The sequence below is a fragment of the Gambusia affinis genome, linkage group LG16, assembly GCF_019740435.1.
Source record: "Gambusia affinis linkage group LG16, SWU_Gaff_1.0, whole genome shotgun sequence".
In the NCBI taxonomy this organism is placed as follows: domain Eukaryota; kingdom Metazoa; phylum Chordata; class Actinopteri; order Cyprinodontiformes; family Poeciliidae; genus Gambusia; species Gambusia affinis.
This window is the reverse complement of record NC_057883.1, coordinates 12,700,616-12,718,771: the sequence shown is the minus strand read 5'-3', so window position 1 is coordinate 12,718,771 and position 18,156 is coordinate 12,700,616. Positions and strand designations below refer to the sequence as shown.

The window sequence follows — 18,156 nt, the reverse complement described above, 5'->3', positions numbered from 1 at the left end:
TTGCGCCTTCCAGATAGACCACAGGACTGACAAAGCGCAAACCCATTTGCCCGTACTGACACATATATTACAAGTCCGTGCTTGCCAACAGCCCTGATAGGCTAAACAGGCGCTAAACACAAGGTAATCCCAGGTAGGTCCTTAATCCGCTGCAGACGGTTCGGTTCCCTGTGGACGTTGCCAAAGTAGCTCATTAAGCACAATCAACGCCCCACTTTTTTTTTTCTTTGTTAGTGTGTGCGTACAGCTTCTGGCTGACCTGCTCCTTTTACGCCCCTGCTGGTTCTCCTCTCGGTGAGCTCCGGGATGTTTCATGGTGTTTGTGCCATCTAGGGTTTTTCGTTGTTCTATTGCAGCCTTTCCGGCACAGACTCTACATCTACTCCATCTACGCGCTCCCCGGACGAGCAAGTCGCCTCTGAAATATTAAAGATAAACTCTGAACTTTGTTGTTTTGGATTTTTTTTTCGTCTCTTTTTGAAAGAATTCCTGCTTTTTGTTCGGATAACTACTTTGGATATCGCAACCATTCCAAGGACGAGGATTCGATTAGGAAGAGCAGACAGGGAGGGAGACCTGTTTGTGCCAATGTAGCGACTTTTCCGGCGAGGAAATACACAGATAACTGCAGCGAGCTGGTTATTTTTACTACAAAAAGAATGCTGTGAAGCTCCATGTCGCAGCTTGGCTTCCGGCTAAAAAAGCGCAGATTTAACGCAGCATCTGCTGGTGCGGGGAGGGAAAAAAACTCGTCTACAGCGAGAGAAGGAGCGATATGCGGTCGGCGGACGCCTGGTTTTGCGGTTCTTCTGGAATTAGTGGAGGAATGGAAAGGGAGCGGCTGTAAGGCTCAAACCTTGGAAAGGGGGGAAAAAAAGGAGTTCTGTGTTTGGCACATAATGGATCATTATCCACCGGTGCAGGTAAGAAATAACATCAAAAGCCCCCAGAGATTAGATCTGTTCTGTTTCATGTTTGTTCTTCATCTGCTGCATGCACGGTGATCATGAAGAGTCATTTGTGCAGGAGCATACATAAGCCAAGGTGGGGTGTTTATTGGATGAAGGGTGGCTCAGTCTTCGGACAATTACGGCTTCTCACAGAAAGTAATCTGACCAGCGAAGAGCTGCTGGACCTCTCAGTTGGAGATTTAATTGAATTAAAAATGTACATCCGACGGCACATTTGTGGTTGTGTGTGCACGCAGGAGAGTAGCGTTGATTAAGTCTGTTTGTGAGATTTTTTTTTCTTTGTAAAAAGGATGTTTTCTTGTAATTCACAAAGCTTCGTAATAAACTCTCCCTAAGTTGTACGAATGGACTGCTGTGTGCGTGTGCGGGCGTGTGTGTGTGCTTGAGAGAGAGAGAAGAAGAGAGAGAGAGAGAGAGAGAGAGAGGGGGGGGTTCATTGCGAAATTCCCTTGACATCCTAAGAAAAATATTGGCTCGTGCATGTGCAAGCAAACGCAGCTATTTATATGCTTGTGTGTATGTTTGAGGTCAGCGGGCTCCATGGCCGCCATGAGGCACTAACTCCACCACCTCCTGTAATCACCACCCTCTTGTGGATTACATAGCAGTCGCGGAGTCGCAGTGAGAAATCGGTGTCCGGAGGTGGAGACCAGCCGGTCGGACTGAGCATGCAGTTCAGCACCGTGGACAGCGCACACAAGTCCTTCTGCCGCAGGAGGCAGAGTTTCCGCTCCCACAGTGGGGGCATTTTTTATTTTTTTTTTAAATCGGCACTTGCTTGGCTGTTTACCCCCTTTCTAAACTGCCATCATATTTTAAGCATAAGCTTATTTTCAAGCAAAGTCATTGTACTCATGATGTACAATGACTCAGTGGCAGGTGCCTTATCTCTCTCATTCTCTCCATGTCTCTCTCTTTCTTTGTATAACTACATGTATATACAATATATACGCATATATTCAGCCTCGTGTTAATTTGCAGAAGCAAAAGAGAGCAAACAGAATAGAGGAGAAACAGCTCACCAGTTGTTTTAGTTCAGTGTCAGTCCAAGAAATTAATCTCATCTGGCTTGATTAATATCCACCTCTTTAGCATGTACTTTTCAAGCTCACACTCCCTGTCTTTGCCATTTAATATGTCACTGGAAAAATTCAACACTTTGCCACTGAATATTTGAATTGAACTTCCACTTTCCTGTTCTTTCTCAGCAACAATGTTGGACCCCTATTGAGTGTTTTGAAGCTTTCAATTTTATTTAATCAGCTTTTTTTCCCCTGCCTTTTTAGGTGACAAGAAACATTTGCTATATTCCCTAGAGGTTTTCATTATTATTATTTGCTAAACATGAAAGGAATTCCCTCAGGAAACAAGAAGTTCCTGTGAAGCTACTTTTACTTTAGTTTCCTGACATTTATTTTTGTTTTGTTCAGACCAAGTTCTCAAACTAGATTACTCACATCAGGTGACAAGACAGTTTTCCAGACAGGAAGGCTTCAGCTATCCATCATCTCCATTGACGTTGTTTGTATTAAGCATTCAGCTTGCTGATACATCAGTGGCACACAAAATATAGATTTTTAAAGCTTGAAGCAACATTGAGTTGACTGCAAATTGGTAGATTAGCACACAAACATACCATGAAGTTATTTTGCGAAATATAGGCCAAAGAGGGAGTCATTAAAATTCAGATATTTAAGTAAATTCACCAAAATATTTGGATCTGCTTAGGTCTGTTCTGGCCCTTGAGAAACATCTAACTTTGAAGGTATTTAATGCCTGAATGGTACACTAGCAGCTATATGCTTTGTATATCCAGAAACTGTTCACACCCAGAAATTATTTGGAGCATGTTGTGTAAAACTGAAAGATTCTAGTGTCCCTTAAAGCATCTCAGCCTTTTAGGTACCAAACAATAAGATGGCTGGTAAATGCCATGATGGTGTAAATGTCCAAGGTCAATCACTGGAACTGTCCATGAAAGATTTTCTTAATTATGTGCGTTGAGGTTCTGTCAAGTCCAAGTTATGGTATCTTGGGAAATATTTTGTTGGCAAATGTTATGCTAGTTGCTAAATACTTTGCTATATTTTCCATGCTGATATGTACACATGCAAACCTATGAGTAAAGGTGGTGTCAGAAATGGTTTAAAAGATAATTATGCAATTTTATTTGCTAAATGTGTACTTGGGAGCGTGGCTGCACAGTGGCGCAGTTGGTAGAGCTGTTGCCTTGCAGCAAGAAGGTCCTGGGTTCGATTCCCGGCCGGGGATCTTTCTGCATGGAGTTTGCATGTTCTCCCTGTGCATGGTGGGTTCTCTCCGGGTTCTCCGGCTTCCTCCCACAGTCCACAAACATGACTGTCAGGTTAATTGGGCTCTGTAAATTCTCCCTAGGTGTGAGTGTGTGTGTGAATGGTTGTGTGTCCTGTCTGTTTTCTGTGTTGCACTGCGACAGACTGGCGACCTGTCCAGGGTGAACCCCGCCTCTCGCCCGGAACATTAGCTGGGGATAGGAACCAGCAACCCTCCCGACCCCATTAGGGACGAAGGGTGTATAGAAAATGGATAGATGGATGGTACTTGGGAGCTAAATATTTTTACTATGTATCTCAAGCTGCTAAATGCTACATAATTAGATGTTTATCTCAGGACCTGTTTGGGAAAGTAAAGAAAACATGTTTTGGCTTTGCTGGCCCTTGTAAATATATATATATATATATATATATATATATATATATATATATATATATATATATATATATATATATATATATATATATATATATATATATATATATATATATATATTCCTGGGCGGCCATGATGAGGGCCTCTGTGCTGTCCTTCAGTCCAGCTTTTTCCAGCCATTGGTAGGACTTTCTGATGTCAGCCACTTCGGTTATTTGCCGGTGGTACATCCCATGCAGGGGCTTGTCCGCTTCGTTGTCCGCCTCGTTGTTCCAGTAGCCCATTTATCATCAAGGTGCTCTGGTTCCCCAGCACCTGACGCAGACCTTGTTTGGCCGGGCGACGTCTGAGCCGGCATGTTTCCTTGCTTCTTTGTGTCTCTCATGTTATGAGGTAGGCTGTAGCTCGAAGGATCTTGCCTAAGGACCCAGACAGGATAGCGCCCTTTTTTCCGGTTTCGACCTGGATTCGAACCCGGGTCGACCGGGTGAAAACCCGCTGACTTAACAGGCCCTAAACACCAGAGCAATTGAGGCCCAGATCTACCACACCAGACAAGACCCAAGGTGTAGGTTGTGCAAGGAGGCCCCTGAGACAGTCCAACACATAACAGCAGGGTGCAAGGTACTGGCAGGGAAAGAATACATGGAACGACACAACCAAGTGGCAGGCATAGTGTACAGAAACATCTGTGCAGAATATGGACTGGAACCCCCAAGATCAAAGTGGGAAACACCCCCGAAGGTAGTGGAGAATGACCGAGCTAAGATCCTGTGGGACTTCCAGATCCAGACAGACAAAATGGTGAGGGCGAACCAACCAGACATAGTCGTGGTGGATAAACAACAGAGGAAAGCCGTTGTGGTGGATGTGGCAATACCAAGTGACTGCAACATCAGGAAAAAGGAGCATGAAAAACTAGAGAAATACCAGGGCCTAAGGGAGGAACTGGAGAGGGCCTGGAAGGTGAAGACCACAGTGGTGCCTGTGGTCATCGGGACCCTCGGGGCAGTCACCCCCAAACTGGAACAGTGGCTACAACAGATCCCAGGAACAACATCAGACATCTCAGTCCAGAAATGTGCAGTCCTAGGCACAGCCAAGATACTGCGCAGAACCCTCAAGCTCCCAGGCCTCTGGTAGAGGACCCGAGCTAAGAGGAAGAAGAATCACCACCCGCGGTGGGTGAGAAGGGAATTTTTTTTTTTTATATATATATATATATATATATATATATATATATATATATTTGTTTTTAGAAGTTTGATCCTAATTTGAATGGTTATGTTTTTGGTTATGGTTATTTATTTTGACATCTCAAACTATTGCTGTCATATTTTATTTTAAAAAGTAGAATTTCAGAATAGAACTTTTATATTCATCACATGAAAATATGAAGTTATTGCAGTTGATCTAAACCTACACTATGGTGGTTTCCAAAAACTGTCCCAAAATTGGACATTAAGTGCTTTCTTTAAACCTTTTACGATGCCTTTTCCAACTTTTTGATTAATGTTGGAAAGTTGTTTTGTTCATGTTTTGGATTCAGTTCTGCCACATCCATCACATTAAGAACAACAGAGACAAGCAGAACTCCTCTGGATTAAATAAACTCTGATGAAATATCCCAAGATATCAAGTGAAATGACAAAAATTAACAGTTAAAAAATATTGACAACAAATATTAGATGCTCCATATATCAACTACTCATAAGACGAACCCATTTAAATTATGTGTCAAGGGAATTACATATCTTAGCGTTGATAGTGTGAGCAGATGTTCTGAATAGGGCTTTCGGCTTTATCCAATCTCAACCTTAATACAACACAACCAGGAGCCTCAGACAAATGCATTTGTATGATTCTATGTTGCCATCAACACTATCGGCAAGTAAATGTAACTAAACACATTTAAGTGAATTTAATTTGGTTTTATTACATCTTCACGATTGGCAACAAAAACAACCAATTTGTGTTCAATTCAAATGTTTCTGTTTCAGCTAACTAAATACAAATTATTGTGCCCCTTAAAGTAGATAATCATGTTGTTTTTGCCAGGGAGCCACACGAGCGAGACATTAATTAATTCTTACTCCGCATTCATTGTTATTCACGCTGCTCACCACAAACAGTCACAACATTAGTGTCAGCTCTGCTCATCTGATATGGCGGTATCAGTGGCGTTTGTCTCTCAGTGCCAGACGCCAGGATGACGCTGGAGGGTTAATGCCTTCTGTTGAGGCCGCTCGCTGAAATTGATAGGGCCGCTTTGACAGATGAGGTAACCTGCGATTGCAGGCGAACGCAATTTACGGGTGCGGCAGATGGATGCAGAGGACACTGAGAGAAGTAGGGCAGTTTTACCTCGGGGAGCAGCTTGGCATGTACAGAAAGCTCCCGGTGAATGTTGGAAAGTTGTTGTTTTGCAATGGAAATTACACAGTGACAAGTGGCAGGGAGATGTAGCGGAGGCTGTTCCACCAAACTTTGAAGGAGATCAATTTGGGTTCAGTTCTTGGCCTGAAGGAGAAAAATGAAGTTCGAAAATGAAACAAGGAATAATTAGGGATTTAGCATCAAAGCACAGAGAGATGTAAATCTTTACTCACCTCCCGTGGCAGAATTGGTTGAAAAGGATTGAAAACAGACAAATAAATCCAAAATGAAAGGTTGTGAGGCTCTAACATGCAGCCAGTCAAATGCATTTGTTCCAGAGAGTAATGATGGATTTACAGTAAAGCTCATCTGGGAATAGAGCGCAGCTGCAGAGCATTTTTATCATGGTCCCTCACCTCAAATTGCCATGAATTACAGGGACACATTTTCCTGTTGAATTATTGCTGCGGTTGTCACCGAGTTGGTCTTTTGTTTGTCTTTGTGCCCTGCAACTGTGGCCCTGCTGCAGCATATGTGCAGCATCAGCTGCCAGGATGGAAACCTCACATGCATTCCTTTCCTTACCCCTCTTTTAAACTGCTATGATACAAATTTTACTACCATCCAAGACTTGCATATTCACAGTGCCTTGCAAAGGTATCAGTAAAATGGGATTGTTTTCACATTACAACCACTAATTTTTATATGTTTCACTATGTTCTTTTGCTTTGTGAAAACCAAGCCAAAATGAAATGAAATTTTTATTGGCTAAAAATTCTTTTAATGAACATTTTGGTCTTGGTGTTCAGAATACATTCTTCAAAGGCTAATTTTCATTTTTACTTTTAATAATTCAGCTATGATTTTTGGCTTTTTTGACTAAAATTAGAAGTTAAATTAAAATTGCAGTAGATTTTGATATTTTTTTGTCAAAGTCATCCAGGTGCGAACACATGAGCAGTTTGACCCAACAATTCATGCATTTCATTTCTTCAAGAAAATCCTGAGTGTTTTACTACAGTAAGAAATACTTACTCACATATTCAGAAACCCAAGAAAGACAAAGGAACGTCAAGTGTGGAGGTTTTGAAAAGGTTGATTTGAACTAGTAGTTTTCAGCATAAAAAAAGCTGCTCCTTTTTCCTTGTATTTATTTTTTTGTTTCACCAGCTGCCTCCAAAGACTCAAGTGTGAGATCTGTAGCTTCCTACTAGCTGAAATTGAAAGCAGCAACCCTGAAGTCTTTTCAGAGTCATCTATAACTCCGCTTTCATGTGGTTTCAGTCACATCCCAGTGGTGTTAGAATGATGAGACTGAGAGAAAATGTAAAGCAAATGTAATTCACAGCAATAACTAGCAATTATAACTTGTTATTCATTTGCTTTACGTCATTTGAGTACGACACTACAGTAATGTAGCTCACAGAAGTGACTATCAACCTGTGACTAATCAAAATCAATTAGATTTCATTTACAAACTCCTTTATATAGTGAACTGTATGAAAAGGTAAAACAAAAGAAGTGACAAAGCTTTCAAGCAGCAACAATCAAATCTAAAATATAATAACTAGAATAGAAATGCACAAGGTTGCATCATGTTTATAAAATCTCACATGCTGTGATGAAATTTTAAGGTTTTCTGAGACTTCTTGTAGCATCTTGCAGTCTGCTTTCAGGGTGAGCTTGCAGTTGTTTTAAAAGACTCAAGCTGCTAGTGCCTATTTAATGATTGCCTCAAAATAGCTCTTTTGATGTCACTGCGAGGTTTACTTTCACGCTAACACTCAGGAGCACAGAAAACTAAATGTCTGAGGTTTAAACAAAGCAAACCTTCTTTATAATGTTGAGTAACAATGTTCTACTGATGTTCACCTGATGTAGGTGGAAAAATATGGTATGTACTGAGAAAAACCTGTGCTTCCTGTCTCAGCAAACAGATGATAAGGTGCAGATACGTTTCAGGTATTAGCTTAATATCTTGTTTGCGTCCACCTGCCTGCATTTCATTCAGGTGGCCTCGCTGCTGATCCGGCTGTGCTTTGATCTACTTCCTGCTCTAACCGTCGCACCAGGAAGCATTTTGCTCCAGAGTGAATCAAAGCGAGCTCCGGGATTTGGAGGGCCGAGAAGGCATGGCGCTTTGGAGATGACCTTCGGGAGCTTCCACCCTTTTGTGAAGCAGAAGTTGGAACGTCACTTTACCACAGCTCACTGACCAGCAGCGAGGCAGTGGGGACACAGACGACGGCGGATGTGAAACGCGAGAGCGTTTAGTCGTTTTCTGCTGGAACCAGCGTGTCTGGGGCTCAAACTCTTGCTACCATCACAGCTAAGCACTTTAAATACATTAGGAGGGAAAACAACACCACATGCTCAGGTTACAGAAGACCAAATTCACCTTTTGGGTTTCATATGCTTTATTCTGCTTAATTTCCAACTTCAGCAGAGCCCGCCCTGCTGTGACCTCCTTCTCTCCTCCCACATGACTGTTTTGCTGTTGCTGCTGCACTTTTGAGCACAGTGGTGCCCATCAGGTAATGGCAGGAACATTTTTCTAAGTCAGCAGTTGCAGCCCACTCCAGCTGGATTTCAACCAACCTTTAGATTTTAAAAGCCTGCAAGCTGCTTAGATTGAAGGTCCAAACAGAAATATAGACTGTGCAAAACCTGACATTATGTTCCCTTTGTTTGCATTTAAAGCATACTTTACTTTGTGTCACTTTAAAGTTTTTAAGGACTGTGGTCCTCTGAGTGTTTGCTTCAACCATTTCCTCGTTGACTGAGGCTTGGCTTCCTGTCAGCAAACTCAAGGTGTAATGTACCGCTGCCTGTTACAATAATTTACAACTCACAGGCTTCATGGATCACAGCCTTGGAGGAGAAAGGTGGCAGAAACGTCTGCCAACGTAGAAGCCAGTGAGGGGTGATTAGCTAAAACTGTTTTTGACAGAAACCGTTCTGCTAAAGCTGCTGCTTTTCTCCACACATCTGTCTCATTTTTCTTTACTTGGAATTTATATTCCAGTCAAACTGCGGTATTTTAAGACACCAAATGCAACATTTTTGCTTACCTGTTATTTAAAGTGCATTAAGAAAATATATATATATATATATATATATATATATATATATATATATATATATATATATATATATATATATATATATATATATATATATATATATAAAAGAAAACTGAAAAGCACTGTATAAATAGAGTCCACTTAGCTGCTCTATCTCTGTGTGAATGCTGCTGTCTTTTGAAGGCCTGAGAGTTTTTTATTTTATTTTATTAGAAAACATTGGCGTAAATAGAAAGAATCCAACACGACTGCAAATGTACCAAGACATGGCAATCCACCTTAGTGGACAAGCTGGACACAGACAGCTTTAAAGGCAGATGCAACCGAGCGGCCTATGGTGTTTCTGGAGGAGCGGAATGGATCAGGTGGGAGGATCAGTCGACAGGGTAACTACTTTAATGTGCACTTGAAAAATCTTACCTTCATGGAAGAGTGGGACAGGGAAAATGGTAAGAGTTGATCAGAAGGTGGATGGAGCTAAACGACGGACAATCTGTGAAGAAGACCTGCAAAACACGGCCAGAAACTGGTGATGGAGATTTACCTTCCAACTTTAGTAACTGAACATACAGCCACAGCTGTTATGGAATGGTTTAGATTAAAGCCTTTGCAAAATTTATATCTAATTGGGAATCTGTGTAAGTCTTGAAAAGTGATAATTCACAGATGCTGTACATCAAATCTAACACTGAGTTTGTGCTAGTTTGGAAAGAAGAATGGAGAAAAAGATTCAGACTGTAGTCATGCACATCTGGTAGAGACATACTTTTCTGCTGTAATTGTAGCGAAAGCTGATTGTACGAAGTACTGACCCAGGGGAACCGAGTAAAATATAGCTCAATTATTATTCATAAAATATTTAGTCATTTCAAGTCTAGCCTTCAGGAATAAATATTCTGTAAAATTCCTTCTAATTTCTTGCAGATACTCTGAGATTTTAAAGTCTTCAACAATGAGGGATTTTTCAGGGCCGCAGTTCTTAAGCTCAAACAAAGATTTTAGAAATTGATTTATTCCATCTCAACAAATTCCCTCTGGAATTTCCAACAAGAATAATCCAACCCTGCTTTAAATTTCTTCACAACTTTATCCAATGTCCTGTCTGCTTAGTCCTCGGAGACTTTCACAGAACCGCTGGATTTATACTGAGTTTAAATTAGTAACAGGTAACGTCTCCTTGTTAAATACATAACATCTGAAGCCAACTGGCTGATCTGGATGTTAATAAGGCTAAACAGGACTGGATGCACATAACATATTTACTTTTTATTTTCTACAAATGTTGACAGACATGTGTCCTTTTTATTCAACCTTATTATTATTTTGGTTACATGTTTCTTTTTATTGGTATATCACAGAAAACCTAAATAAAACAGATTGAGCTTTGTGGTTGTAAATCATGCACTAAGTTCAAAGGGAATTAATACATTTGAAAGGGACTTTATGGTGTTGGAATGCAAAAATAGATTGTTACCAGCTTTTAGGGCTAACATTAGCCTTGTCATTGAGAACCAAAAGGAGCAAAAACCAAGTGATTTCCTAACTTGCAACCAGCTGACAGCCAACCAGGAGGGACACGCGTTTCCCAGAAAGCAAGAATTACCACTTTGTAGGCAAACAAAACCCTCCAAAAATCATGAATTTAATAAAGTGTGCTCCTAAGGTTTCTCCTGGAAATAATAAAATACACAACATTACTGTTTACAGCTTTCTCAGCCATCATTCTTATGAGCACAATCGGGGCAGGCAATGCCTTTCAGAAGTATAATTCTCCAAAGCAAGAGTGAGAAGCCACTGACATCTTGAACAGCATCGTTGTAGAAGGTGATAATGGAAAACAATAGCTGTAGATGATAAGCAAGACTCAGCACTCTTTTGATGTCATGATCCGAACCCAGAGTTGAACAAGTAGTCGCCTTGTAATTTGCCGCTATTTAATTTAAAGCTAATCATTGTCCAGACTGGTAGCTGGCCTCTACTAGTATCGAGGTTTCCTTAAGCTTAATGTTGTATACGTGCTGCACACATCACACACTGATGGAGTGGATCCTGCTTGATTTGTTTGCTTCCTGCGGGGTCTTCACCAGAGGACACTTCGATGTCATTTAGATTAGTCCACTGCTGTCTGCTTCCACCTCTGGCTTGCAGTAAACACAGGAGGCAATTAAACTGTGTTAGAGTTAATATGAAGGAAACATCTGATGGTTCCCCCACAGTGCAGTCATTTACATTTCCACTTATGCCCCTTAAATGTCCTCCATCTATATGGCTCTTCTCATCTCTGTCACTCATTCACGTTTAGAATGAAGAAAAACAAACAAACAAACAAAAAAATAAAACAGGCTTGGTGAAGTTATCAGAGAACATGACAAAAGCATCATCTTCCTCTCTCGTGTGCGGCAGGGCCTCCAAGGTAGCTGAGAAAACAGATCCTAAACGGAGAGCTGCTCACGCCGCAGAGGAGCGATAACATTCAGGCTCTGCAGGGATATCACCACTGTGAAGATTCTATAATTTAGAAAAGAGCCAGAAAAGCTTATCTTCTTGAGCAAAGTAAGGAAGTATTCAGGGGGGGGTACAAACAAACAAGGCCGCTGTGACCGGGCAAGCAGGAGGAAAATCACTGGTCTGCCTTCAGGTTCTGTGGTCAAACATGGAGCAGTCACACTTATTCATGACAACCTCACCGGTAATGGGTTTAAAAGGTCAATTTCTCATGCATCTAGTAGATTGTTCTTATGCTTCTGCAGAAGCAGCTTCTGCAAGAAAAAAAATTAAACCAAGAGACAAGAAATTTGATATTCTGCTCATAAAGCTGCTGGCGACGCTGTTCTCCTGCTGAGTTCGATTTTCTTCACTGTGTCCTTGAGCATTGAAGGTGCAGACCTGTGAAGTTCCTTTTTCCTGGAACTCTCTGGAGGTAAAAGCCCATTTTAGTGCAGGAACGGCATCATCAACAACTAAAAATTCCCAAAGTCACAGTTTTCAAAGATTCATTATAACTCAAGATCCCAATTTCAAAGTTGTCTGTTCACTTTTATAAATTGCTGTCATTAGGCAGACAATGTCCCCATTCTGCCTTAAAGTTGGAGTTCCCTCACAGCAGCCGCTTTGATGAATTGATAGCTGGTCTTTTAATCTCACTGTTCTCCTCTCAGGTCCTCCCAGATGATTGCTCTGTTGATGGGTTTGCTAAGTGTTGTCCTTGTCTGACTACAAAGGTTCACATTCCCCCAGTATCGTATCCATACACATTCCTTTAGTGAAGCTGTTTAATTGATTGTTTGCTCATTTGGTTCAGTTTGGGTAACATTTAAATTATTTTATTCTGTGTTATTGTACAAAATTTACATTTTCTTGTGAGGAATATTTGTAACAAACAAGCTACTTTCATTACTCATTTTGTTTGCTTCCAGCTCTTCATATCTTCACCTGTTTCCACTCAACCCTCAGCAGAAAAATTTCCTGATTTGTTGATATTCCGTAAATCTTCTGATCTACAGTTTTCTATTGTCATGCTAAAATTCTTGCATAAGGTTTGTTTGAAAATAACCATTTTACACCTAAATTTGACAAATGCCAGGTTGAATTTAAGGCCCTCTTCAACTTTATAGTGATTATGGCGCCCTTTTGACACATCATTATTAATATGATGTGTTTTACATGTGAATTTGTTTTCCATGTTTTCATTGCTGTACTTTCTGGACTAGTGAGTGCATCTGAAAACCTTTGACCACCTTGCACGGTTTAACAATAACCGATATGACAAATGTGCTAAATATGCCAACTTGAAAACATGCAGCTGGTCTTACTAGGCTTTAAACTCAAACTGACAGGAGTTTGAGTTTAAAGCAATAAAATTCCCCTCCAAAGAAGTTAAAATGAAGAATTTCTAGCTGTCACTTCCTCTCTCGCCACAGACCCGTCCAGAACTTGTAAAAAGCTCAGTTTGCTTTTAAACAGGGTTACGTTTGATCAATCAGAGCTCACACTGACTGCAGCTGAAACCTGTCTGCCAGTATTTACTCTCCCTGGTTCAGCCTCCCTGATTGCAGATCTGCTTTGTCACTTTAATCAGCATGCAGTGAACGGTGTCAGTCAGGCTCTCCAAACACACACCCACAGCTGCAGGAGTTCTTAATGTGTGAGCCTCAGACAACGAGCAGTCGCAGGATGTAATCGAACGCAGGAAAGCGCCTGACGCAGTTGAAGCTTGTAACTCATGAGAAAAGAAAAAAAAAAGTCAATGTTCTTCTTTTTTGGGTGGGCTTGGAGTTTTGCACAGCAAGACCCCGTCGGTAGTGGAGCCAGGCTGACTGACATTTAAAGAGTCTGCTTAATAGGGAACTGTTTAATCAGGGAGGATGAAGTTTACTTTGACGGAAGCATTCATCCTGCCTTAAGTTCACAAGCCTCTGAAAATAATGATTTTGTTGTGTTTTAATGAGATTAAAAACATTAAGAGACACAATTTCAAAGATTTCATTTATATATTTTAAAAGTAATGTGGGTCTCTTTTCAACTCAGACTTTCTGAGTGGATTTTAATTGTGTCTGTCATCACAAAATATTCCACTTTACATCCATGATATATTATTGTTCACAAGAAAGTGACCCTTTTATTTTACAACTGTGTATATAAGCTTGTATTTATGGAGCTAGATATTAATATTTATTATTTGAAATGCAATCTTTTATTTTTTCATTGTTGTTACTGCTTTAGATCAGGTAGGACTCTTCCAAATAGAACAAGTACCAGAACAATTTTTTTAAGGATTATTCTTCCAATGTAGGTGTTTACAAACATAATCTTTGGTCAAATTGCTTTATAAACTACATAACTTGTGTAAAGAATTTTGAGTCTCCTTCCAAAAGCTCCTCACAGTAGTTCTCTAGATTTTTGGTACGTTCTTCTCAACAAAACTGGTGTCAAGTTTGCTGGCCGTGTTGCTTGCAGGCAACATTTCAGTTCACAAATACATCTTCTGTAGAACTGAGATCAGTTTTAAAATTGCTGCTTTAAAACATTAACTTTCCTTAAGGCAATCTGCTACTAACTGACTGTAGTGCAAAATTTACTCCGAAGTATGTTTTTGTCTGTGACACAGAATTTGTCTCCTTCTTGAACATATGATGGCTGGGCATTAAAGTGGTGTTAATAAACACATGCTATTGTTATGAATGTGGCACCTTAGTGCATCAGGAAGTCAAACTCAAAGAATCAGGCTTGTGTGGCTCTGCAGTTCTCTTACTGATGTATTTCTGGATTTTATTCTGAAAGCAGTGTGTTTGATGTGCTTCCTTAAAATAAACCCCCTGCTCTAGTGAAGATGGTGAATTAATGTATCAGACGCTTACAAAGCCATATTAATCTCAGTACAGGTAATTTAATAAGTGCATTTCCTAATCTATGTGTAGTTTTTAAACAATGTGCAGTTTTAGTTTTCAGAGTCTAACTTACGGGTCTGAAGAGGATCGTTCACTAGGAAAATAATCTAAAACAAATGTCCAAATCAACACAGAAATCTTTCAAACATAAAATTAGTGTTTTCCTTGGCCGTTTCAGTCCCAGGATCCTGTAAAACATGTAGGACAAGCTAAAGAGACAAGCACATAGCTGGGGAGTTGTCAAAGATCCCTCTCTCTGTACGCCCCATTCTTGTGCAATATTATATGAGGGATTACGTGGGCTTGAGCAAAGTATTGAATGCAGAGATTCCTATGGGTGTGGGAATTCTGCTTGGTTTTGTCATTATAAAGGTGGCCTTTTGCCTTTTCAGATCCGGTTATGTTTCTCAGAAAAATATTGAGATTACACGTTTCCGTTGGTTTGAAATGTCAGTATTTATGTACACACTCCCACATACTTGAGTTCTGAACTGTTGCAGATCATAAGTATTTTTTTTTCTTGTCTTCTATTATGAAAAAGTGAGAAAGTGATCTAACCTTTTACTAGCAGCACTTAAAACACATAATTTGCTGTTTCCTGGCCAAGGACCAATTTCAGTCCATGCACTTCTTTCCATTTCCATTAACACCACTAATTCCCATTAATGCAGGTAATCAAGCTTGTTCTGCGCCTAAGGAAACTCATTTGACTCCTAATCATAGTCTTACTCCTCATTTGATACAGCAGGAGATCTTTTATTTCTCTCACTGTGAGAAAATCTTCATTCTTTCGAAGAACATTATCTCCATTATTACATGAACACATTAGTGCTTTGATTTTTCCTCTCTGTGACAATGTTTACACACTTCACACGTTTGAAAGGAATGTGGTCACAAATGTAACATCTCTCAGCTGATGGCTTCACATTTATGTAAATGTCTGGGAGTTAAATGAGATGTCACCAGTATGGGGTCCTGATTCATTATGCAGTGAATAACAAGTTCCTGCCCTAACTAAGAAATGTGAAAGAATGTGGCAGACTGAAGCCCAGCACATATTTTTTGACTTTTTAAATTACTTCAGATGCTTTCTTTGTTTTTGTTTTTGTTTTTTTTGTCGGCCTTGAATAAGCAAAATGCAACTCAATTTTTAAAAAAGGTCATTTGAACCATTCATAAATGCCAGAGGCATGGAGCATGTTAAACAGAAGCAGAGCAGCCCGCCGGGGAGAGAGAGGGCCATTCAGATCGCTCCACACTGGCCAAAATGCCACAGTTATCAATTCAGCTCCGCACACAAAGACTCTGTGTGTGTATTTGGTGGCCGAACTCGGTGCTTGCTGCTGTTCGTTAACCTTTCGCTGATTTTCATCAAACACCTCTTAGAGGTCTGGAGAGTGTTGGGGAGGAGATTCCTCCATGGGTGTTTTGCTGCAGATAATAAATGTTGAAGAGTCAAGCATGGGTTATAAAACCTTCTATTTGGAAGGATTTTTAATCTTAAAAAATATATTTTCTAAACTAGCACTTTTCTGTCTTTGCAGGTTTCTTTCCCTTTCTTTGAAATGGATGTAAATATATTTCAATGTTTAGTCTTTTTCTCAAATTATCAGAGTAATATTAAATTATATATTGCCAATATTATAAAAAACACAGTTCACATTATCCAGTCTGAGCATTTTCTGTAGCATATTAACGCTACAGGATGCAGTAAAAACATAATTAAGTCTGAATTTGGTTTTTCTTTATATAAATAAACACTTAGTGGTCAGATCCACAAATGTGCCAAAGATTTGCATTTTGTTTCAATCTGTGTTCTAAGGATTTATTTTGTCCAGTTTGTATTTGAATTTGAGAGACAATTATGACTGAATCTAGGTTAGACTTTAGATTTTCTTGCCAACCACTGACAGACGTGGGGAATGTTCAGTAGACCTGATGGTTGGAGTAAATGGATATCTTTAGATTTACTGTGATGCCACTACAGATCCAGAGTTATGTGATTGATGAACTGAGTGGGATATTGTTTTAGTCAGATTCTGAAAATCAGTCGGTGACACCCCTGTTATTGCTTGCAGGAGATGAAGCAACATACTCGAGCGGAAGTATTAGGTGACAGTTTTGGGTGAAGTAATTTGTCTTTCATTGAAGCTGAATCATGCAGAGTATGTGAAGCCCAGCATTATTCACTGATTAGGTCACTATCTACTACTCATAGGCTCACATTGGCCGGTGAGAAGTTCTGAGCTTCTGCTGTTTTCGGTAAAGCTTTTTCAGACTTTATTGACTGAAAAGGTAAAGACTTTTAATCTTCTCCATTGACATGAGTGAGCTCTGACTTCAGCAGGCAATAGATTTAATCGATGACATTTCTTTCTGCTTTGGAAAGCAGAAAGAAATGATGCAAGAAATGCATCACTATTCTTGTGTGTTTTTCTATTAAAAACTAAAAACATTACGATTTTTTCTGGTCTGACTATATTTTGGATTAAAACTTTTCATTTCTCTGAGAACAGACGTCAACACAATACACAACCTCAATTTCAAGAGAAAGGATTAGCAAGAATACTTTATTCAACGCTAGATCCTTCTTAGAATTTTATCCATATTTTTTGTGTTTTATTTTGTTGGAATTTGAAGTTGCACAAACCGATCATTGAAGGCCCAAAGCATGCAAATATTTTAGCTCTCACCTATTTTCTCCACTTCTGGCAGGTTTCCCTGTATCCCAGAATTTGCTTGCCAGCATCTTATTATTGCTAATTACAGCACAATTACACCATTTCATGTAATCATGTGAAAAACAAGCAGCACATCTTAGCTACAGTTTAAAGGGGAAAGCCAAGTAAATATTTATTTGGAACTACAGGCTAATAACAGACTGATACTGGAATAAACAAGGGTGTTTATCTTCTGCTCTCTTTATTGTAGCTGCTGAAGAAGGATAAAGATTTTATATTTAAGGACTGATGAGACAGTTTTTTCTTCTGCAAGGCAGAAGACATGGCAGCAACAAATAATCAGGTTAAAGGTCAGGCTAGAAAATACATCAACATGCTCTCACTTAAATGTACCAAAGAAGGTTGAAGTAGTGAATAAATCTGTGAAATTACATAAACTGTTCACCAAACGTAAAGAATTGATTTTAAATAGTGACAACAATGCTGCCAGGTTTTGTGTGCGAGATGGTTTGGCTCAGTTGAGTGTTTGTAAATAGCTCTTGGAACCACTTCTAATTTAGTAATGTTGCTTCATGAAGATATTTAATACCTAATTTAAAGATGTGCTCACTTGGTATTTATCGACTTCTGTTCGAGTAATGAGAAGCAAATTATCTTCTCACACTTTATTCTTACTATAAAACTTTTTAAACATACAAAACATGTGTGCTGTATTATGTAATAGTATTCATTGTAAAAACAAATTATTTCATGTTCTTCTAAATAATAGCCAAACGTCAGACATACTGTTTCAGAAAGTTGTTGAAGTTATTGTTGGGCCATAAAGAAGTCTCTCACCAACAGCAGGAGGGTTAAACTTTAGGAATACGACTCAGTCTTTCATCCAAATTGCTCCTCTTTCACTGTCCTGCAGCAGAGAGATTTTAGTATTTCAAGCAGCAGAGTTGTGTCATCTGTCTGTTTCTCAGCA

At 39.6% G+C, this 18,156-nt stretch overlaps 1 protein-coding gene across 2 annotated transcripts in view; it reads left to right on the top strand.

Moving 5' to 3' along the window:
• Positions 1–293: 293 nt before the first annotated feature.
• LOC122846427 (leucine-rich repeat and fibronectin type-III domain-containing protein 2) overlaps positions 294–18,156 on the top strand; it is a 123,641-nt gene continuing 105,778 nt past the window's right edge. Inside the window, exon 1 of one of the 2 annotated variants that reach the window (XM_044143398.1) lies at positions 294–923. The gene's annotated coding sequence lies outside the window, so the exon portion shown is untranslated. The remainder of the gene's footprint in view (positions 924–18,156) is intronic. The other variant, XM_044143397.1, reaches the window with a different exon arrangement.